Raw genomic sequence first — 24001 nt, 5'->3', positions numbered from 1 at the left:
GGGTATTTCATTAGGATCTAAAAATGGAGTTCTTTGTAACATGGAAAGAGTAAATGGAACATCAGTCTGTCGATACATTATGCTCCTCTCATTTGAAAGCTTGTCATAATAACTTAGCTCTAATTACTGATGGAGGCCCCCACTCTGGAAATCTGTATCACATGACTACATGTCTGAGCTATCCAATGGCATCAGTAGTCGCTTCGAGATCCAATCTGCGAGAGATGGAAGCACCAATTCGTCTCCATCACTCTCAGGGACTCGAGATAGCCCCTTTCTCTCGTTTCTTCGACCGCGATTAGTGAGATGAATTCCAAGCTAAGTGCTTGGAATTTGTCCTCTCCAGGATAGGATCTCTAGGGACAAAACTCGTTCTACTGGGCAGTCACTCAGCCGAGGTCTCTCGTTTTGATAAGTCAACATTAACCAGCAGTGCTCTCCATCAAAAAGGTCTGCTTGTCCACCCCTGTGCCTGGCTATTGCACGCCTCATTCCACCTATCTCTGATGACCATCAACTCCCCTCCCAACTGCCTTCTCCAGTGCTACTGCTGGTGCCACAAAAGGGGAAGATGTCTCAATAATACACAAAGCTAAAACAAAACTTGTTGTAAGGCCTAGGTCACAACAGTCAACATGTAATGGAAGAAAAGGTCGATTAGTTGGATATTTTCTGAGGGATCCTGTGCAATGCATTTTAAGCCAAGTAATGGCTTAAAGGCTAAATGCTAATAGCTCTGTTTTTAAAAGCCCAAGACAGTGGTTTTCAAACCTCTCCATGAAGTACCCCCAGCACTGCACATTTTGTATGTCTCCCTATGCCTGACAAACCCACTTCAGGTCTTGCAGTCTCCACTAATGAGCTGATGAGTTGATGAGTTGAATCAGGTGTGGTAAATGAGGGAGATATATACGAAATATGGAGAGCTGGTGTGACCATGTGTGACACTCAAGGTCAAACAATATTCAGCTTTGATATTTGATATTGATATTTTAATGATAATGAACAAACTGCAATGTTGCAAAATATGTAGTGTCTGCGTGTGCGTGAGGCATCGGCGTAATATGGGCTTACCAAACACTGGTTGTTTATTCGAAACTGTTAAGATTAAATAAATAAAACTATAAAGCTTTTGCAAAATAAAGAAAACGATTTTCTGCTGTCTCGTTTACCTTTCAATGAACTTGCATCACAATGAACCAAATCTCAGGACTTTTTTTTTTTTTTTTTTTGGCAATCTGTCAATTATTTAAGTGAAAATTTCAAATATTACCCTAAATGGAACAATAAAATAAAGTTATTAAGCGGTTAATGTCAATTTAAAATTTTCAATTCTGTTCGGAACTATAAAATTTGATTTCGTTTCTGGTTCTGTCAAAATTTAGTTTGTTTCTGGTTTCCGTTTTCATTCCTAGAACCAGTTTAGAGCCCTAAATATAACGGAGAAATGTTACTGTCATGAATGTAAAAACGCTGTTTTAATGTTGCTTTTCCCACCACCGGCTTTTTCTGGAATGCAGTGATTAATCGACTAGTCCTTCAAGGTAACAAGTCGATTTTGAACTTTTTTCATTTAGCACATCCCTCCTTGTCATTACAGATTCAGTTCCAGACATGCAAATGCATCTGCTGACATACATTTAGCAAGGTCTAATTCTGTTTCCTTCTCGAGCATAAAAAGGTACGTCCTTCAAAGCTACATTTTTTCATTTTAAGAGTGCTCCATGCCAGGCGATGAATTCCAGCAATTTAGACAGATTTAAAAAGGCAATCTCAGATCTAACAATGTCAAGAATTTCTTCATATAATTCATTCTATGATCAACATCCATCAAGCACTTAATAATGCTACCATATTTAATCCACTTTTAAAACCTTGTACTCAAATCAAGGCTAAAGATGTCTTTAAAAAGAAGACATTTAAAAAAAAAGAACAATTCAGACTTTAATGTTCTGTCTTTTATTCTCTCTCATTTCCTTTCAGCTCCAAACCAAATGATATGCCGGGTGGGACAGCACTTCCCACACAGTTCAGAGGTAAAAGTTAAGCCTGTATGTTTAATGCCAAGAAGGTCCATTTAACTGTAAACATGAACTTTTTCTCTACTCGCCAATCACCATTTTTGCACATATTCTATCATCTGTTTAACAAGCTCATTAGTGGAGACTCCGAGAGCGTCCTGTGATGCCATAGTGCACTGCTCTTTGCTCCAGTAAAGATTCTTATTTAGCTCACTGGTCCCATGTGTTTCCAGAGCCCCGACACCTCATGCAAAGAGGTTTATGTTGCGAGATAATGGAGAGAAATAGAATGATGTGGGAGTTGCCATGAAGACTTCTCCCACTTCCTAGTGCGAGAAGACAATCACCCACTGTGTAATTGAACTGACCTGCTGACCATTTGCTATCTTTGACCCCTACACACAAGCTAATGCCCATTTCACAACAGGGGACAAAAAATGGCTATTGTGTACAGTGGCTACAGTTTTCACTGCGAGCATATGAGGACCGTATCTGAAGTGCGGAGGTGGAATATCAGCGTGAAGCACAAAGATTCATCAAGCTGGAGTGGCACCTCTCAGAGTCTCGGTCTTCAGAGGAGGCTATTTTTGATGAGCGCAGCTTTGAGAATTCATGCAGTATAGAGGTATTATTTTTACAGCAGGGAGAGGGGGTGACTATTACACCGCTGGGACTATTTCACTGGAATAGGCTCAAAAGTACTCTGACAAATAACATTGTGTCTTCACACTCTGCCAGCAACATGCTCAATTTGTAGCTCCAGTAAGAAAAGGTCACATCAGTAAGAAAGGCTACGTTATTGAGTCAGACCTGTTATGGACATAATTAATGAACAAAAGGAAAAGTCAGGTCTAAGTCAATGTTAACCTTGTCAATGCAATTTTAAAGCAAGTTTTTTCGTGAATCATTAGATCTATGAGATGAAAAATGGGCATCAATTGTTATAATTAAACATTTTGAATTAAAAAAATGTGAGAAAACAACTGTTCAATAAATTTTGGAAGCATTAAAAATGTATTAGAAAAAAAAAATAATCCAGTTATTTATCAGTGAGGAGGAATTAGCCACTTAAGCTGTACGAGGTCAAATTGAACAATGAATGGTCCTCGGCAAACTGAACACTTTGCACAATAAAATGTCATGCTGAATTAACATGCATGTTTAACTTAATATATATATATATATAAAAATGGTTTAATTTTGCATAGTTTGTCAACTAAAATGGAAAAATACATGGCGATGCATCGAGAAAAAAAAAAAAAAAAGTAAAAATTAACACCAGTACTAATTATGGATGGATGTCATATCCAGTATTTATACAAAAGAAATATAAAATAACACGGATAATATAATATTAGATGAAAAGCTTCTATTGTTTCAGTTGCTAGTTATTTAGCATTTTTTGGGGGGTTAAAAGGCTAAAATTACTGCAACTGAAATAAAAATAAAAGTACAACAGAAATAATAAAACAAATAATAAAAAGTGACTAAAATTAATGAAATGTAAAATCAAATGAAAACTGAATGCACACAAATGTGTCTTGATTTAACTTTAAAATATGTAAGTATCTAATACAATAAATGATACTAAAATAAAACGGCTCAAATTTCAAACCTCTGTAGGGGCTTTTACAAGTCAAGCCACTGCCACTGAGATGTACGAGGATGCTAACTGATAGTTCTCTTCAGCTATTATAGAGCTCCTTGGTTAGGACCACTTCAGTTCTCTGCCAGTGACCACCTTAAAAACCGCAGACGTTCTCTGTGGTATTTAATTGCACATCCACTAGACTCAGCTGGAATCAAAGACGAAAGTGCTGAACATAGTGGATAAATGATAATAAGGAAAACCACAGATGTTTGAAACAGTTATCCAATTCAAACAGGTATCCAAGCTGCAATTCCAAAATATTTAGACGTGTTTGAAGTTTAAGTTACCATCCTGTATTTTGCTGTTGAATCATAATTAAAACCAGTGGCATGTCCAAAAATGTCCTCAAAACGTCATCACTTACACTATATAAATAATACTTTCAGTGCCATGCATAAAAAATGAGACCTCAAATGGAAATGGCTTTCTCAGCTCTGTGGATTCCTGAGCAAAGCAATTGAAACCTGTAATGAAATGTACGTCTATCTGCCTCAACTTTCTTCGACGTTCCTCTCAGGGTTAAAATCCATCGTGCTTCAAATCAGACTAAAGATGTTTGACAGAATGACAAGACGCCGTTCCCAAGATTCGTCATATAGAAACAGTGGCATGTATTGATCAACGGCTCTAAATGCTGTTTGACTGATGCATAATTTATCAGTTTGCACAATAGGAAATGCAGAACAATCTCATTTCTAGATGCCAGCCCAGTAAAATTGAGCTTCCCTCTGTGGAGATTACAGCGGTGAAACAAAGAAAAGAAAAACAAGCCACTCTGAGGCACAGCGAGCACTTCCCTTTTCACAAGTAAAGGAAACGACACTGCAGGTGGACATGGGTTTAATTACCCTGAAAATCACACAGCACTCGCTGCACTGAAGCTTATGTCCTGTGACAATGACGTGAGAGCTCCGAATCTGGGTGCCAAGGCCAACGGCGGAGAGAAAAAGCATATTCATCTCTTTGCAGGGTTAAAGGAGAAAACCTTGCTGCAAATATCTTCCCCCCCCCATCGGGATTCAATACCTGAGCAAAGTCACTCCAAGGTGATATTTGGCTGAATTGGACATTGGGTGTCTCTTGACTGTTCATTATTAATTCAGTCTCTGGCTCATGGGTGCCACAGTATCATTTCAAAGGCCGAAATGAGAAATTGAAGCGCAAGGGGAGTAATACTGCAGCTTTGCTTTCTACCCTTCCTTCTGCCTGTCAATATAGCCACTCAAATGATGAGGGTCACCGGCGAGCCCTTCCTGCGCTATGACAGCAAATGCCTTTGGGTACAGAAACCTTGGTGGCTCAGAAAGAAATCTGGAATGAGGTTAATAAGAAGCTAATGTCAAAAGAAATTCTGCATACACCAAGGTTTCATTTGCTAATTCTTATGTGATGGAGACCACTGGTCATGAATGGAAATGTCTAGGCCAATGTTAAAAGTCTGGCCAAAAAAGTTCTTTATTTAAAAAAAATAAATAATAATTAATAAAATACTATAAATATTATGTGCTGTTTTACTAATATACTAATATACTTACTAATATACTTATACTCGCCAAAGCTGCATTCATTTGATCAGAAATACAGTATAGTATAAATTCACAATAGTAACATTGTGAAATACTACTACAACTTAATCAGAATTCTGAAATTCTATTTTATACATTTAAAAAAAAATGTATTAAAAAAAAAAAAAAAAAAATTCCAGCCATTATTCTAGTCTTCTAGTCAAACGATCCATTTTAAATAATTCTTATATGCTTATTTGATGCTTCCTAAATATGCATTCTTAATAATAATGTTGAAATGTTGACAAAGTTACTGTCACTTTCAATTGCTGAGTAATAGTTATCTATTCCAGAAATCTTATGGACAAAATCTTACTGACACTGACCATAAACATTTGAACATACTGAAAAGGGTGTAATTAGAATGAACTGGCTCAAAACAATAAAAAAATAACAATAAAAAATAAATAAATAAATAAAATAAAATGCTAATTAAGCTTCAAATTATTTTAATTATTCAAAAGAAGACACTTTTCATTCCATGTTCATTTTATGTTGGATAATAGTTACATGAACACCAACTGAATTCTATTCATAGAAAATGTCTCGAGGAATATTCAGGAGAGCTAAAGATAAAACCAATTTCTTTGAGCACTGCAAAACTTCTCAAGAAAACAGAAAATTGCTCTAAATGACTTAGACAAGGAGTTCATAGACTTTCATCAGCTTTTAAATTTAACTAGGAAAAAAGAAAAAAAAAGAAAAGAAAATATGAGTCACTCTCTTGATGTCTTAACATAGCAATTAAACTTAAAACGAAACATAATAATATTTAGAGAAGGATTAGTTGATTGTATCACTAAAAATTACAGCAGATGGGCAGCAGTAAAAGCACAGCTTGTTGTGATCTATTCTGAGCCTTTTTTGTTTATTCAGGGCTGACAATATGTTGTGTGCTCTGAGACATGGCCTCAAATGCAGCCCTTTTATCTACATCATTTTTTAAGGGATGCCAAGGTGGTTGGCACCGCAGAGTGCTGTAGGGAACCTGCTGCAACAGCTGTCCTCACAAAAATAAATGTTCCAAGCAGAGGCACATCTTTGACATTGGGACAAACAGCGTTCTCCTAGATGCGGCCGCTCTACAATTCATCATGAAAACATATCACCAAGAATCACAGCAGTGTTTGTGGGAAGCCTCGGGCTATAATGCCTACTGAACAGAGAGAAAAGCATTAATTTAGTATGGGCCCACAGTGATAGAAGGATGAGAGTGGGGTGATATTGTTCATCAGCGGATCCATAAACTCCCTCCACACACCTGCCTATCACTGCGATCTATAAAGTCTTATTAAAGGCTATGGTACAGCGAGGCTGATAAAAGGCCAGGGTCACTGCTGTAATATCTGTCTTCTCTGCTTTAGGGTTTTGTGCTCACTGTCAAATGGCACACAGACAACACAATAAATTGTTAAAGTATTAGCTCACAGAAAAATAAATAAATTCTGTATCATAATTTACTCAATTTCATGTTGTTTCCAACATGTATGACTGACTTTCGTCCATGGACAACAAAAGTAGAATTATAAATTTAATCCATACTCATCCATTATATATAAAATAAAGTTTAAATGTTTGGAGTCTATTATTTTAACCAAGGCTACATTTATATGATTTAAAAAAAAAATCTATCTATCTATCTATCTATCTATCTATCTATCTATCTATCTATAGCAATGTAAAAGATTAGTATGACAGACTTCAATGTAATATGTTATTTGCTACAAAATATATATATGTATATATATATATATATATATATGAATTATGAATATGAATTATCCTTTAAAAGTGATCCACCATGAAGAATAAACATCTGATTTCATTTCACTGAATGTTTTCTTCATTTATCATACATATTATTTACTTTGTAGCTGTTCTTCCTCATCCCTTGTCACAGAGTAATCAAGCACAATTGAATTACAATATATGAAAAGTGCTACAAATTCTAAAACCGTTCAGGCCTACTTCATGAGTCACTGAAAGAAACGTCAATGAGTCACACTTAGCCAAAGGGAATTTATATGCAAACTGGCTCTCGGTTTGATATGATCAAAAAAAGTGCAATGTCACACATACAACATGAATGGCTTTCAACAAAAAACAAACTCCTGAGGCAGTGATCCTTCGGGTAGAGCTGATTAAATTACAGCCACCTCATGGCTGAGCAAAGTGACTCGCAACCAGGTCGAGCGACCCATCAGAAACACATCAAACAGTGTGACACCGCTACATTGTGACTTGGAAGGGTACTCCATCACTCCATGTCGAAAGATTAATGGTGGAGTATGTCATAGGGAATAAGGTCATGCACTGAGAGACCTGGCGTTAGGGAGGCCGGCGCCATGTCTGCGGTCTGCTTTCCAGCTCATCATAGCTCTAACAGTGGCCTTGTGGTAGCAACCAGTTTATTCCCAAATCTGTGCAATCAAATCATTCAATTACACAATATGTAAAGCAGAGTGTTAATAATTAACTGTGCCATTTTTCAGAGTTTCAGCCCTCATGTTTAGACATTGTTTGAAGCTCTAAATGAATGAGTTTGGTCACAAGAGGGGGACAATATGTTACCTTGAGCAGAACCGTACGCGCATGTAGAGCACGGCATCTGAACCTCATTAAGAGGCTTAGTGGTCCCATCAAAAAGCAATATGCCATTAGACTCACTACACTGAGCTTCCATTTGTAGGCACTGTGAAGATCTAGAACAATGGACTCAAACATGCTCATTACAGCCACCCTCAATTATTTGTCTGTTCCACATAATGAATTTGTCTTTCAAAAATGCAGGAGCGGATTTCCTTTTAACATAATCATAGGAGAATGTGTGTGTGTAGGAGTTATTTTTTGGGGAGTAGGTGGTGAGGAAGAGATGACTATGATTAGCTGAATCTCTCAGGCCCATAAATCGTTGCAATCACAACCTTCTCAGGTCACAGAGTAAGAGAAACAGTTACAAATTTGTGTTCAAGTTTCAGCTTTATGACTTTCTAAGTTTATACAGCACATTTCATACTCAGTGGTAATTCAAAGTGCTTTACAGAAAATAAAGACAATACAGTAATACAGTACACCCACAAAGCATACTAGGTGTATGCGACTTTCTCTATAAGAATAATCCAGTCGGACGTAATAAACACTTTTTTTCTCTCATCTGCTGATTGTGGGACGCGGAAGACGCATGTGTGTCACGCGCGCCTCTGGGAAATGTAGGATCAAAGGAAACAAAGTCTCCTAACTTTGGCAAAAGAAAACCAGTCTCTTCTTGGCTTATATCGAAATCCTCCGAAGTTTTTCTTTACAAATCCTCATTTTGTGCTTCTAATTCGTGGCTAATGTTTTGTTTTGTTCTCTCTCTGCACTCGTCACTAACCAACCAGCATTGACGTACTACGTCATCCGCCTCTGCACATCTTCCGTTTCCCAACGGTCAGATGAAGTGAGAAAAAAAGTGTTTATTAAGTTTGAAACCTGGATATTTATCCTACAAAAAAACATGGATTTGCTACAGGTATCCTTTATTCACCCTCCGGAGCTGTGTGAGGGACGTTTTATTACAGATGTGCGCACTTTATTTCACGCCTTCTGAACTGTTCACAACAATCACCCGCTTACCCCCATTGAAAGGTTTGGAAGAGCAAGGACAATTTTTAATATATCTCAGATTGGATTATTCTGAAAGAGGAAAGTCACATACACCTAGAATCCTTCCAATTGTGAGTAGAAGATAAACAAGTTTTCATTCTTGGGTGAACTAACCCTTTAAAACGTCTAATATATTTATACTGTTTTGGGTCTTTTATAGGTATTTATAGGTTTTGGGTCATTACAATTTTGTGTAAGAAGTCCCTTAGGCTCACCAGTGTTGGGAGGATGGGGTTGGGCTCAATACTGTGAAATATTCATAATACTGTATTTTCAAATAACTGATTCTTAATGTATTATTTTTTTTAAAAAATTTATATATATATATATATATATTATATATTAAATCTGGAAATAAATAAATAAACTTGAAGGCACTTGTACATGTCAGATGCTCAAAATAATATTCTATCCCTGCAGTGATTGATGGGAGCTTTGTTAGGTTTGTGCTGTTGTGTTAATGTTGAGCGGCAGAGTTTCATGTTGAGCCTGGAACAGTCTGCTGATTCCCACGATTCCAATGAGCCAAACCCAACTGACGGATGATCCCAGAGATGCATAATGCTTAGGCTGCAATACAGCACCATAAATAAATGAGTAAAGACTAGAAAAATCACCTGTAAATCCTCCCATACAACGCTGGTGCTTAATGCGTGTAGATATTTAATACCACGCTCAGCATAAAAACTTAAATTGAATTTGTTTCATATATCACTTCCTTTAAAACAACGCCAACCTCTAAAAAATTACAAATAATGAGATCAAGGACTTAAAAAAAAAAATCTCTAAATGGTAATCTCTGCAAATTGTTTCATAAAATAGTTTTTTTGCGTTTATAATTTGTGCTTAAATATGTTATGCTAATAAATGTATGTGCAATGACACCATTTTTAATAAATTATTAAAATAAAAAGCACCATCATTGGTTTCAGATTTTTGAACCCTACTGGGTATACATAGAGCTCCAAAAAAGCTTTTACGTAAGCTTTCTCACAGTTGTTGAAAGACTGTAATTACATATAACTTAGCACATTAATATACTGTAATGGCTAATGGCTTTGTCAATAGCAATACCATGACTATTATTTACTTTACACAAACAGCAAAGCTAAGGAGCTCAAACAGTTGAAAGCAGTTTTGTCTCCAGGAAGTCCAAGTCTTGAAAAATTCAGATACTAAAAAATGAAAAAAAAAAATGTATATATATATAAAAACTCCTAATCAGAGGGTTGCTATAATGCGATCTTTAAACACAATATACAGAAGACAAATCAGATTGACTATTCTGCCTGTAGCATTGTTGCATTAAAAGTGATGAATTTAAAGACCAAACATCTCCAAGAGGTTTTTACTGTGCCAGCTGTCTAACAGCTAATGCACACCAGGTTGTGGGCATGCCAATTAAAAAAAAAAAAAAAAAAAAAAAAAAGGGAGAAAATCATCACCCTCACTGATCAAGCCATCTGAAGCAGTGTGCTCAGGTGAGAAGCATACATTAAATACTGTACACATGCCAATAATCTAAAACTCGCCACTGCACAACACAATACGTATTTGACATGCCTGACCTGCAACAAAGTGACATGAGCACACATTGACTGAACAATTCCATGGTGATTTTTATATCTGGAAAGTGCCTTTGACAACTCTCTGTAGTTCCATTGATAACAGCCACACTAAAGCAGTAAATTGGCATTGTGCAATTGCAAACATCCTGTTTCACACCCCGTGATTTGGCTCGGTGCGTTGGCATGTACTGTTGAGCCCAGAGCTGCTCTCTCATTAGAGGAGTTTGGACTACATTACCCAAGTATCTGGAAATCTGATCACACAGGAGCATCCGCAGCCAAACCCGCCTGCCACAATGGCCGGCATCCTGAAAAACACATCCTGATTCCAAAGTATGATTTGATTGAATTAGTGAGAAGGAACAGAAAGGAGGCAATATGTTGTCTTGTAACAATGTTAAAAGAGTACTTCACCCAAAAATGCCATGCTAAATCTTTATGCTGTTATTTTTACTGCGGAATACAAAATATTGTTGAACAGTTCATAGTGACCATGGATTGCAAAGCTCCCCATAGGACTGAAAACAACGTAAAAATATCCATGAAAACAGTTTATATGACTTGTGCTGTATTATATAGGCTTCATATAGGCTTCAGGAGACTTGAAATATAGTGAACATACTAATGTTATGATGACCTAATAATGTTCTATTTTTCTCATTTGTGAGTTGCTTTGGATAAAAGCGTCTTCTAATGTAAATATATAATACATCCTAATAAATCTAAAAAAACAAACAAACTAAAAAACAGTTAAAATTAAAATTTTGTTAAAAAATACATTGCATAATAAAACACCTTTCTATTTCTATGTATTTAAAATCGATTATTTAATTCTGTGATAGCAAAGCTGATTTTTTTTCAAGAATCTTTGATTAATATAAAGTTCAAAAACACTGTATTTGTTTGAAATTTTAAATTTCATAAATTTTTCGACAGAAGGAATCATTTTAATTTTGTATCTTTTCTAAATAAAAGTATTGCTTTCAACAACAAAAAATCTTATGAATGTTAATAGAATAAGGGTTACAGGACATAATAAACCACAAAGGTACATTAAGGTAACCATTGCAAATCATTTTTTCCACTCGCCCAATAACATCCCTGTTTACGTTTCAGTGGTACTATCATCCAAACCTTTGCCGAGGGGCATTCACATAAAGTAAAGATCCTAAATCAAATGTCAGCCTGAGAACATCATCATAACAGGTTAAAGGTTTTCCAGTGGCTTTCTTAAAAAGCTAAACGGTCAAAGAGGTACAAAGTCCCTCCCTGGAAACATCTATACCTAGGTTTTATGGGTCTGCTCCAAGGGCTGCCTTCAGGCAATAACCGCTCTGGTCTGGGGCTTGTCAAAAAGCCTTTAAAGTCAAAGAAGGGCATGCAATTTCACTCCAGCACTTTAACAACTAAAATACATGACATACTCTATCTACCGCCGACACATCAGATAAGTAAACAGGTGGCCTGTTTCAGAGAGAATCAAAGAAAAGCCAACACGTCTTGAACAGGTATGAATGTTGTAAAATAAGCCCTGATACTGAATGAGTTGAAAACATGAAGAGAGCACGGGGAAAAGATCACAGAATCATCATTTCCATTTGAGGCACTAACAGCATACAAAAATGACATGAGTTACATTAAATGTCTGAACCTGTGCCCGGACAAAATACAGTCAGAATGGTAATGTTTCTTGTTGTTGTTTTCAGTCTCATTTCTATCGCTTTTGGCCATATTGAGCAGAACTAAATATTCCACTCGTGGAAGACATATCCCCTGCTGTTTCGTTCTGATTGAAATGTGCCACTAAGCTACAGCGCTTCTGTCTTCAGGGAGATTTTTTTCCTCTAGTTAAAGCTCACCAATAGTAATTTCCCAAATGTAAACCAGTTAAACCAGCAGCATTAGGTCTGCATTGGGGCTGCACGATTTGGGGGAAAATCGAGTTGACATTTTTATTTATTTATATATATTTTTTTCTATTTTGTCTCTCTTTTTTTTTTTTTTTTTGATTCAATAAAAGTCAACAATGTTATGAATGTTCTTCAGAAGAAAAAAAAGCCATATAGGTTTGAAATTACATGAAGGTTAGTGTGATTTTTTTTACTAATCTATCTCTTTAGGGGCCAGCCAAAAAAAAAAAGAAAGAATCAAGGCATTGATAAATCATCGACTGTAACATAATGACTGCAATTTAAAAAATCCCAGTGCTCCATTCTGTTGCGCAATGTCTGAATATCTTTAAATGCAAGAATGCATCTTACTTAAAGGCCACCTAGGAAACAGGCCTCCTTAGAAAATTTAGACAACCAGTCATTCAGGCAACCCACCGAATAGCTGATTTAGAAGATGCAAAGTTTTGCTCACCCCTACGATAGACACGTTAAGCACAATATTCTCTGCCTCACAGAATGGCATTAACAAAGCCCACATATTATGCATCGTCTCGCTTGCTGTGTCGAAGCATACAAATGCACAATTTCAATTCTCCTGTCTTGAATCCTGTGCTTTTATGGAGTCACTCTGTAACATCTTGTTCTTTTGCTGAATGGACAAAGATGGATGAACAGACTCGAAAACAAAAAACAAAAAAACAATTATGATTTCTAGTATGGACTAATTGCTGCCTGGAAGTAAACAAAATCATTAGGCCGGTGCTTTCCAAACAATGCAATTCTAGTTGTCTTAGAAATATTATGGGAAGACACTGAACCCTGCTAATGCCGGTAACATTGTTAAGAGACTATTAGGGGTATTAAGGTGTTAAATCATTAACTCTGCAGATACATTCATAAAGCTAGGGCTGTCTAGAACTCATCAGACTTGTAAATTCCACAATCGGGCCATTTTATAGCGCTTTTAATCCTGTCACAGTGCATGCAATGATCAAACTTTCAATTCAATGCACTACAATAGAAAAGCACGTAAAAATCTATAAAAGGCCCTCATAATATTCTTATTGAGAGCCCTTGAAGGATATGTACAAGAATGCCAGGCGTTGAAATAAAATTTCTGATTTAAAATCTTATAAACTGCAGTTCAGTTCATGCCTCCCATTGCAGAATTTGATGCAAATGCAATAAATCAGTAGATCAGAGCAGAGGGGAAATTTCAATTAGGTGACAACTGCAAAGGATCTTGAAAGTTACATGTGCTACAGAAAAGCAGGCAAATCAAATTAATCCAGAGTGGCATATAAAGGAAGCTGCTCTTTCTGTAATCATACTAGATAAAGCTGGGCTAATATAAAAAGGTGAAAATTCAATTTTCGCACCGGGAGAAATGATCAGTGTCTGTGATCAGGTAGCAAAAGAGAGGGCGGCTGAAGTGCCGTTGCCAAATAAAACGGTCTGTAAAATGAAATCTGAGCTGCTGCATTTCCCGAAGGGCATTGGCTTATTATAACTCAGATTCCTCGTTTAATTAAAGGTGCCTGAGAGCTATGATTGGCAGGAGATTTTAATGTCATCTATACATTTCTAAATTGCTTTCCTGTGTGTGTTGGTGGTCAGAGGTGAATTGCCTGTATTACCGCCTTTCCTCATAATCAAAATCAGTGACAGCGGTCCATCTCCTCCCCAGTCCTTTAAGGTCCACGGTTCTACTTAAGCACACTTTGTACTTTATCATACAGCCTATGCATAATAAAAGCATTATAGGTATTCAGTATAAATTGGCCATGTTCCAGGTCTCCAATCGAATCAGGTAAACCCTATTTATCATGTATACACTCATGCAGACTTATTCCCATATTCAAAACAGGTTTGCATTGAAAATCTCCCATTTCCTTAAGTAATGACCTCAAGCAGAAGAAATGAGTGAACTTGTGTGTTACCAAAAGTTATAAAAGAAGGACACAACATAAATCAGACAGCTGTCTATCATTGCTACCGTTAGCTAATTATAAACCACGGCACAAGAAATTTCAAAACCCCAGGAACATCTAGTGCTTTATGGCGCTACACCAAACTGCCTGAGGAAAATGGCACATGGTCTGTTTTTGAAATGATGTCACTGAATATGGAAGCATTGGTTTTAAAATGTAAAACGTATGATCCCTTAAGCCTTTCCTCCATCCAAGAATTTTACTAATCCAAAAACATGGATTTTCACTGTCATGTGTATCCTTGTTATTTTCTAGTAGTGGTTCGGTATTCAGGTGTGGTGTATTTCACTGCTAATAAAATAACAGGGATGCACAAATCAAAAATATAATAGAAATTATGATTACAGCTGCTGAAAAAAAAAATGTTACTAAGTATTGCAATATTTTACATCATGATACTGTATTGATATTCTTACCCCAGTCAATATTTATACTAAATTTTTCACAAGAATATTTCAGGGGAAAAAAAGATTGATGAGCCAAGCCCAGAAGTCCAGCACTGACTGATGAAAGTTGAATAAATAAGTAAAAGATCACAATGTATCAGTTTTAAATAACTTTAACTCTAAAAAAGGAATTGCAATATTATTGCAGAGTGACTTCGGTATCAATATAACACAGCATTGCCAGGTCTCTGTAGACTCTCATCTCTCATTTACGATGCGTTTACGAGTGTTCTTATTATTATTATATTTTTTTATTTTTTGCAGCAGCAGCAGCAGCAGTGATGTGTGGTAACCAATCACTAACGTGTACTGTGCATCCAATCAGAAGCTTATAGAATAATTTAAATGCGTATCAGTATTGGCAACTGCTACAAATAGGCAAAGTGTGTTTAATTTCTGTTAGTGTTGGCCCACAAAAAAAATAATAATTAAGAAATAACACCTGGCAGCCAAGGAACCAGAACAGTGTTATTTTAAAGTTACTTTTAAGTTTCTAGATGTTGCATCGTCCCCTTAAGGCCGTAACCATGTCTTGAACATAGCAGTGGACAAAAAAATAAATAAATTATACCGTTTTTTCCGGACTATAAGTCACACTTTTTTTCATAGTTTGGCTGGACCTGTGACTTATAGTCAGGGGCGACTTATTTATCAAAATTTATTTGACATGAACCAAGAGAAATGAACCAAGAGAAAACATTACCGTCTACAACCTTGAGAGGGCGCTCTATGCTGCTCAGTGATCCTGCAGCCTCTCCCTGAAAACATAGAGTGCCTTCTCGAGGTTGCGACTTATAGTCCTATGCGGCTTACATATGTTTGTTTTTTTCCTCGTCATGACGTATTTTTGGACTGATGCGACTTACACTTGGATGCGATTTACAGTCCGAAAAATACGGTATATTTATTTTATTTTGAGGGTGGGGGAGGCGTGTAAATTTCTCAATTAAAGTTCTCTAAAACTCAATTACGGGTTAACATTACAATAACTATGTAAACTATACAGGCAATTTTAAATTCAAAATAAATATTTGACAAAATTACAGCTTTGGCTAAAGTTGAAAAAAAAAATCTAACTTAAATAATTTGTATCACTGAATATTACTGTACATTTCTTAAAGTTCTTCCATGAAACATACATTGACATGAAGTCAAATACTAAAAGTTTAGCTACTTGGATTTTACATCAGACTCTTTAATGGTTTAAACTGAAGCATGTCATGTTAGCCTTTTTTTAACAAGATTATGGTGCAGTACAGATTTTGTAGAGCTTTGTTGATTATAATGGGAGCATTTGAACAGCAGGCCATAAACAGCCGGCCTCAAAAAGTCACATAAAACTGTGTAAACATACAGACAGCTTCATTAATTATAACAGCATTGTCTTGTTTCTAATTTTCTGTAAATAATTTATTTAACAGTTGAATAGCAGTTTTGATTTTCAAGTTTCTAAGAGGTTCTAAGTTTACTTTTGATTTACTGATGAATAAGCAATAAACAGCAAGGAACAGTCCTCAGCTTGTTTTGGATGTACAACCATTGACGATTTTGAATATCATCTCACATAAATATAACAAACATTAAATTCCATTGTTCAATATTTAATTAAAAAAAGAGATTTTTAAAAACATAAAAAAGTAAAAAAAAAAAACATTGCCTACTGGTGTTTAAAGCAGACAATTCCAACACACAGACAGAGAGGTCTGACAAAATTTACATCAGGTTTTGATAAAAATAAATCATCATAAATTATCAAATTAATTAATTAAACATTATGCTTTTTGTCATCATTGTGCAGATGTAGCATAAATCCAATACATTTAAATCAACTTAAGGGAACTATTGCATGTCGGCTATGTAATTTGACCCTCCAAAGTGCCTGAGAGATTAAGCGGTCCCCAGATGAAATCCTTCCTATGACATCAGCCAATCAATAGCCATGTGGTTATCATCTTATTTTCACAGCTCCTACTGTACAAACACCACACGTGCTGTTGTTTTATCAGTCAATTAATGTGATCGCCCTTATTCCTCTATGTTCTTAATGAGCAGTAGAGGCGTCTCAATTCAGGCCTTATCAATCACAGCTACTACGAGGACATTTTTTTGGCTTGTCAGCAGGTTAGCACGCATGGCTTAGCAAGGGTATTACAGTTGTGAATACATCCAATGAACCATGTTGTAATGGTTATATAGAGCGAGGGTAACTTGTTCATATCACATTCCAGATTTCAATTATTCTTCCCTTTCCACAATGTCTCAAAAATTACCTCCCCACCCACCCCAACCTGTTCTACGCTACTGCAAATCATTTGTAGCAACAATATGACAGGACTTTATTAATGGCTCCCCGTTCTGGCATTCACACTCAACAAGCATTGAACAAATAGCAACCTCAATATGTTATTCACTTTGATAAATGATTCAGATAATACTAACGATACCATGACATTCTATCACACATTTTTCTTATATAAGAAAATATCTGACTGGTAGCACACTTAATACATATTAATGCATCCTCATGCTGAACATCGCTTCTGCTACTCGAATGTTTATTAGCATCTAATGCCTATACCTATTTTAACGTTCATTTCTATTCCACGCTGGTTCAGGGACTAAAACCAGAAAGGATTACATGTTCTTTTCATTTTCTTAAGCCCCTGCAAAAAGCGTTGCCACTGTAGAGGTCTAATCAATGAGGAGCATTGCAAATGGTAGTCATGCTGTTCGCCAGCCAAAATAAATGTAATAGTCGTGTGCTGTGAAAGTCTGCTGAAAGGGAGAAATAAGGATGAGCTTTAATCCCGTACTGAATCTTCAGAAAAGTCATTAGGTCAAAATACTGTGGAGGATGGTGAGAGAGGACCTTTTTTATAATGAAGCGCTTGGGCTCCTGAGGGAAACCAATGCCGGGGGCCACTGCTTGCGTTTGGCAGATCTGAAAATTAATGTTTTTGCGGTGCTATCTGCAAAGGGTCCCCCAGGGCACCCGCTGGCTGCCATATCCAGGAGCAAAAAGGTGCCCAAATCGTACAAAGGCATTTTGATTACAGCCACACTGTCAGATGGAATCTATGCATCAGCTTCTCTATTAGATATAATAGTCCTGACAGGCAGGATGTGCTAAATCATTCAGTCAGATTGTGGCACCTAGTGACAAGCTATTGTGACAAAACCTGTTTAGGGTGATCTGGCGGGAAAGGAGAGAGCTTGGGTTTGAATGTCACATGAGCCACTTGAAAGACTGTTTAAGTGGAACATCTCAGAAAGATAGAAGTTCCTGTTCTCGAAAAGTAAACTTGAACAGTGCTACTGCTCGACAAACTGCATCCTAAAAAAGGAGAGGATGTTTTCTTGGCCCTTAACTTGTAATATCTTAGAGTATCCACAGTGAGACTCACAGTGAGTGCTTTGACAGTTACTGTGAATTATCCACTTCAGTACTCTTCTTAGAGACATGGACATTTTCCATGGACAATAGCATATCCACAGGAAAAAAAGAAATATATATATATATATATATATATATATATATATATATATATATATATATATATATATATATATATATATATATATTATCTGCTGAGCAGAAAGACATCCCAGCAGAATGCATTAGGCTCCTTGGCAGGAGACAAAACAAGAAGACCTTCAGAAAAATTACAGTGCAATAATATTGCATCTAATTACAGGTAATCAACATGGCCAATTCAAACATTTTCTATAAGCAGCAGATATTCTGTGTAAAGAAGCTAGGTAGAAGTGACTAATGCAAAACACTCTAAAACGATGGTTCATTCTAGTAAAAAAAAAAAAAAAAAAAAAAAAAAAAAAACATCTCAGGTTACGAATGTAACCATGGTTCGCTGAGTAGGGAATGAGACACTGCATTTTCTAGGGGGCACTATGGGGAACACCTTGTCGTGACCCGTGTCTGAAGCATACATTAAAAAAACACCAACAAGTTGGCCGGGGACAGCCCCTGACGTCACTACCGGTGCGACTATAAACACGCACCAGGAGAACACGTCATTCACTTCTTTGTCTGAAGCTTGGATCCAAAGCATGGCAGGAATCTAGAGGATGCAGTGTCTCGTTCCCTACTCAGGGAACCATGGTTACATTCGTAACCTGAGATGTTTCCTTTCAAGGGAACTTCAAACTGCGTCCTCTAGGCGGCACTATGGGGAACAGTATACCCACGCCGCCATGCTGAGGGGAGTGCAGACCAGAATAATGGCGAGCACTAAGTATCAACCCTACCATTTCCATGGGAGTTGCCCCTGGGAAATTAGATGGCTGTCCGTGACATCATCCCTTACGGCCAAAGGCAAAGGCTACATACCCAACTTACCCAACTTGTTAGGGCCTCGACCCAGGGTAGAGCTCAAGGCTTGGAATCAAGAAAGATTCCTTTAAAGGGATACGTCAAAGAGCCTAGCATTTTATAATAAGTATTGTCTGTCACACAGGGGCTACCGCTTGATCTTGCATAAGCTTGCTGAAGGAAAATTCTCAACAGATCCTAGTAGCAACACCCTGTTTAGATAGGTATCAGAGGATACATCGGTGGATCGGTGCCCAAGATAAACGGAGCTCAACTCAAGAAAGGGCACGAAGTTACTGCGCAAAGCCCTCACAATATAGGATTTTTATAAAGAACGCAGAGTACTAGCGTGCAAACTTAAGAGACTTTACGTGCACACATACAATAGCATGGATTTTAAATGCTGTTCTAAAGGGGGGGGGGCTCTCATGGCAATTTGATAGACCAGCTCATAGATGGAATGGTGCATCCCAAAACAATGTTTGAAAGTCATCAACTCGATCAATGGTAATAATGCTTGAGCGACTAGCAGTAAATATCTAGCTGAGGGGAGGGACAAACACCCAGCTCTCAAATGAGCGGGAGCTCAACCTACCGCATGTTCCAAGCTGGAACAGCTAGAAATAAATTTACTTAGTTGAGGGAGCACAACCCAACTCTCACAGGAGAGGGGGCTCAACCTGCAGCATATTCCATTCCGGAATGGCCAGAAGTAGTCTACCTAGCTGAGGGAGCACAACCTTAACTCTCAACAAGAGAGGGGGCTCAGCCCACAGCCTGATCATGAGAATCAGAAGGGTAAGAGTACTGCAAGCTAGCCAAAAACTCAAAAAGGAAGGGCCTATTTTACCTGATGCTACTGGATGCTAGGTGCTCTGGGAACAACAGAAAACTCAACTTTCATGTTAGAGGAGAACTCCGGATACAGAAAGAGAGTAGCGCGCTCATAAGAAAATAGCCCTTCATATTGACGGAAGCGATGCTTGATGTGTATTTATACAAACACACTGGTTGAGTGGAGCCCAAGGAAACAAGGTCTAACCATCTCGAAGAAAGGGAATGAAGCTGAGCACGTAACCCTTACTGTACCGGATTTCAGAAAGTGTGCAGAGTCTTGTATGCACACTTACCACTTATGTGGATTTTAGAAAGTGCAGAGTGTTCAATGTGCACACTCACCACCATATGGTTTTCAGAAAGTACACAGAGCTTAGTGTGTGTATTTAAAGCTTAATAAACATCACAGAGGTGCCAAACCACACGGGAGAGGCAAGCTCAAATTTACAAACCTATGGAGTGGGGCATCCCTTTTCAAGCCCTATGTTTTTCAGGCTCAGACCTGGTTGTTCATGAAGGATTGAAGGCTGCTGAGTGTGCCTTCACTTCCCTGAATGTCTTGACCACAGTCTCAACGGAGGTACCGAAACATTCGGAAGGCGAGACCGGAGCAACACGAAGAAAGCATTACTTTCTTCCAGATATCTGCCAGGGCAGAGTAACTCAGCTACCTCATCCTGAAACCGTTTCTGCGGATCATCTCGATATTGCATACTCATATGCTAGAATCGTTGGGTGCACAAGAAAAACAGTCTCTTCCATTTCTACTTGATCTCTGCGGAGAACAGGAAGAAATGGAAGGCTCACCTGAGTTGGAGGGCTATTGCCAGAAAGATAACACTCATCAAGACGACCTCGAGGTGTTACCTTCTTAGCACGTTTCCATGGCAAGTCCAACCTTGCTGCGGAGTGTTCCATAACCTCAACAGCCTTTTCCTGTCAGATCCTGTCAAATCCTTTACACGTACTCACTGTGACACAACGCACAACATGTATTCAGCTCCCGTGGGAGCTAAACACTCTCCGCCCACTCGCTAGATTATCACAGAAATCAAGCGCAAAAACTGCTGCCGCGTATGTATCGCTATTCCAGCGAGAGGTGAACGCACTCATGCAAATGCTGCTACAAATTCTGGTAAATAGTGAAATACTCTCATCCCCTCTGGGTCTCGCAAATGCATCACAATGAGCGCAGCAGAGCACATCCAACTCCCTCAACAGCTGAATGCTTGTGCTTGCTCTTCACTACACACACACATCACAGTATGCGAGCCGTGTGAACTGCAGGTATCAGAGCAAAGCCTCTGATGAGAAACATGCACTCCTAGACACTGTATGCTTCAAACAAAACAGTCAATGAAGACAAAGAAGAGAATGACGTGTTCTCCTGGTGCCTGTTTATAGTCGCACCAGTAGTGACATCACAGGCTGTCGGCCAACTTGTTGGTGCTTCAGACATGGGTCATGACGAGGTGTTCCCCATAGTGCCCCCTAGAGGACGCAGTTTAAAGTTCCCTTGAAAGGGAACTCATATTTCCTTCAATTTACTGAATTACTCTGGCACAAACTTTCAAATACCTTGATGTTTAAATTCTCAAAAGGACAGTTCACCCAATGAAAAATATCTTTACTAACCCTCATGTTAATGTAAACACAAAACACACAAAGGATTATAACACTAAATACAATAAAAGTATTTTTTGAGAGTGATACAGCTTATTGTTGAACTATTCTTTAAACCTTTCAATTGTGTTCAAAAACTGAATAAAACGTGTTATGAGTCAAAATCAACAGTATGAAAAATACAAAAAAATCTATGTAAAAATAGAACCCTTCTATTTTGTGTATTTTAGTCATGTAAAAAAACAAAACACATTTAAATAATTTATATTATACACACATACCCGTGTGACGTTAAAAATGGGTTTCTCACACATTATTAATGCTTCAGTAGTTTAGTAATTGAGATCCAAAAACAAAACAAAAACAAAAATCTTTGACGGATTTTTAGATTGTGAAAATCCAAAAAAAGAAAAAAAAAGAAAAAGAAAAAGAAAAAAAGGGTTAAAAAACGGCAACTTTTCCTAGGGTGATTCAGAAGGCATGTCTCACTTTCTTGTACACTTTAATTTCATAAGGTATCATGTATTTCAAATTACAGTGTTTAACAAAATTTGACAATAAAGGTTTTTCTATTTCTGCGAGGTTAAAATGAGTTTCTCACACTGCTGCATTAGTTTAATTATTGAGATCCAAAAAACTAAGATTTTTGGCTGTATATCGAAAAAAAGATGAAGAAACTGCAAATTATCCTAGGGTGATTCAGAAGGCATGTTTCAGATTGTACACTTTGAGTCTTTAGTTTCATAAGTTTTCATGTATTACAAATTTCAGTGTTTAACAAGCTTTGACAAAGAACTACGTTTTTATCTGACTCTTGGTGTTTTTCAGTGTGTTGCTTTCTGGCAGATTGCATCTAAAACAGGGGGGGTGGGGGACTTGTTGGTGCACTTTGAATGCAAAACCATGACCCTAGATGAACAATTTAAAGACAAGAATATAAAGAGTTCGTTAAGCAGTTTGAAACCTGACCCCAACAAAAAAAGAGGGTTAAAATTCTTCTATTAAATTAAAATAGTAGTGCAACAAAAGCAGCATTTGCACAACATCTCACCATGTTAAGGGCACAGTGTTACTCATTTGTTTTTCCCAGACTCTGTCTCTGTCCAGATACACCAACAAACTCATTGTTAACCAGCTAAAATAAGGGCTCAACTCTTGGATCCAGATCACGTAGTGAGGAAAAGTCAAAGCATGACCTCTCCACCCAGTGTCAGACAAGTCAGCATGACAGCTGAGCAATCAAAAACAGCAGTCGACCCATGACTTCAACACCGCACAGACTCCAGCCGCTGCGGCACACTTCATTTGATGAAGTTCAGGTCCCTCCTGTCCTGTCAATCAGCAGGTAGCATGACAGCATTATCCGCGTTCCTCCATCCAAGGCAAATCATTTCTGAAACTGCCATGTCGAGATGTCTGCTTACCTTCAGCTTCTCTCAGCTCTCGATTTCTGATTCTGCTACTCCCTCTAGGCTTTTAGACAATATTGCAAAAAAGGGACAATCATTTGTAATGAATAAAATCTGATATTTGTGGTCTAAACATCAGGTATTTCACAAAGCAGTTGTTTTTAAACTCATTCAAACTCCCAAAACGATTTGCTAAATGATCAAACACTAAAATGTAACATAATTTGTATGTGGTACTTATAACAGCCCATTTTGAAAGAGTTGCACTACAAAGTGGTTTTTCAAAGCCATGGGATGCCAACGAATGACCCACCAGCCTTTTTTTTTTTTTTTTTTTTTTTTTTTTTTTTTTTTTTTTAGGGCAATCTGTTGTTTCCAATAGATTGAATTTACTAATCAACCTCAACATTAAATTCATGCATTACAGTTGATTTAAGGGCTACTTGAAAATAATTAATCCCCTGCTGAAGAGTTTTTGTTTCTTTAGAAACCAAATGCAACCACAAGCTGCCCCGCTGAAGCATTTTTGCTAAGCTGGTTTCCTTCACCTATGTTGGCTTGTTAAGCCCAGAGGGCTTTGACTTCTTTGTTTCAAAGAAATTAATTGCCTTTAGGGGAGATAAATAGCAAGTGACAAGCACCGTTGCCAAAAGCAGGGATCCCAGTCAAATGAAAAAGCGACATAAAGAAAGGCCGTTTTCACATTGTGGTATCACCATGGAGGCTCAGTGTGAAACAACGGGCTGGATGTATTAAACTCTCTTAGCCTCTTGTTTTTTTCTGTCTCCTAATTATAGTGGAGAAAACATAACAGGTGACTTATGATGCATCAACAGGCCTACAGAATATTGCCAGGAATTAACTCGGCTGAAATGCTGTAATGGCTGTTCACACCCATTTGAATGTTTTCATTGATTTTTACCAAAACAGACCTGGCAAGCCCAGGAAAAATATATGGCAAGAATAGGGAGTCTAGACTTAAAGGTATTAAACATTTTAAATTGTAATTCTGTATTCTGCATA

At 37.4% G+C, this 24001-nt stretch overlaps 1 protein-coding gene across 1 annotated transcript in view; it reads right to left on the bottom strand.

The window, feature by feature from the left end:
• Nucleotides 1-24001, bottom strand: part of lrp1bb (low density lipoprotein receptor-related protein 1Bb) — a 257531-nt gene that overhangs the window by 222362 nt on the left and 11168 nt on the right. The window lies entirely within an intron of this gene.

This window comes from Carassius gibelio, chromosome B9, assembly GCF_023724105.1.
Source record: "Carassius gibelio isolate Cgi1373 ecotype wild population from Czech Republic chromosome B9, carGib1.2-hapl.c, whole genome shotgun sequence".
NCBI lineage: Eukaryota > Metazoa > Chordata > Actinopteri > Cypriniformes > Cyprinidae > Carassius > Carassius gibelio.
The sequence above is the reverse complement of the archived record's forward strand: the minus strand, read 5'-3'. Positions and strand labels throughout refer to the sequence as shown.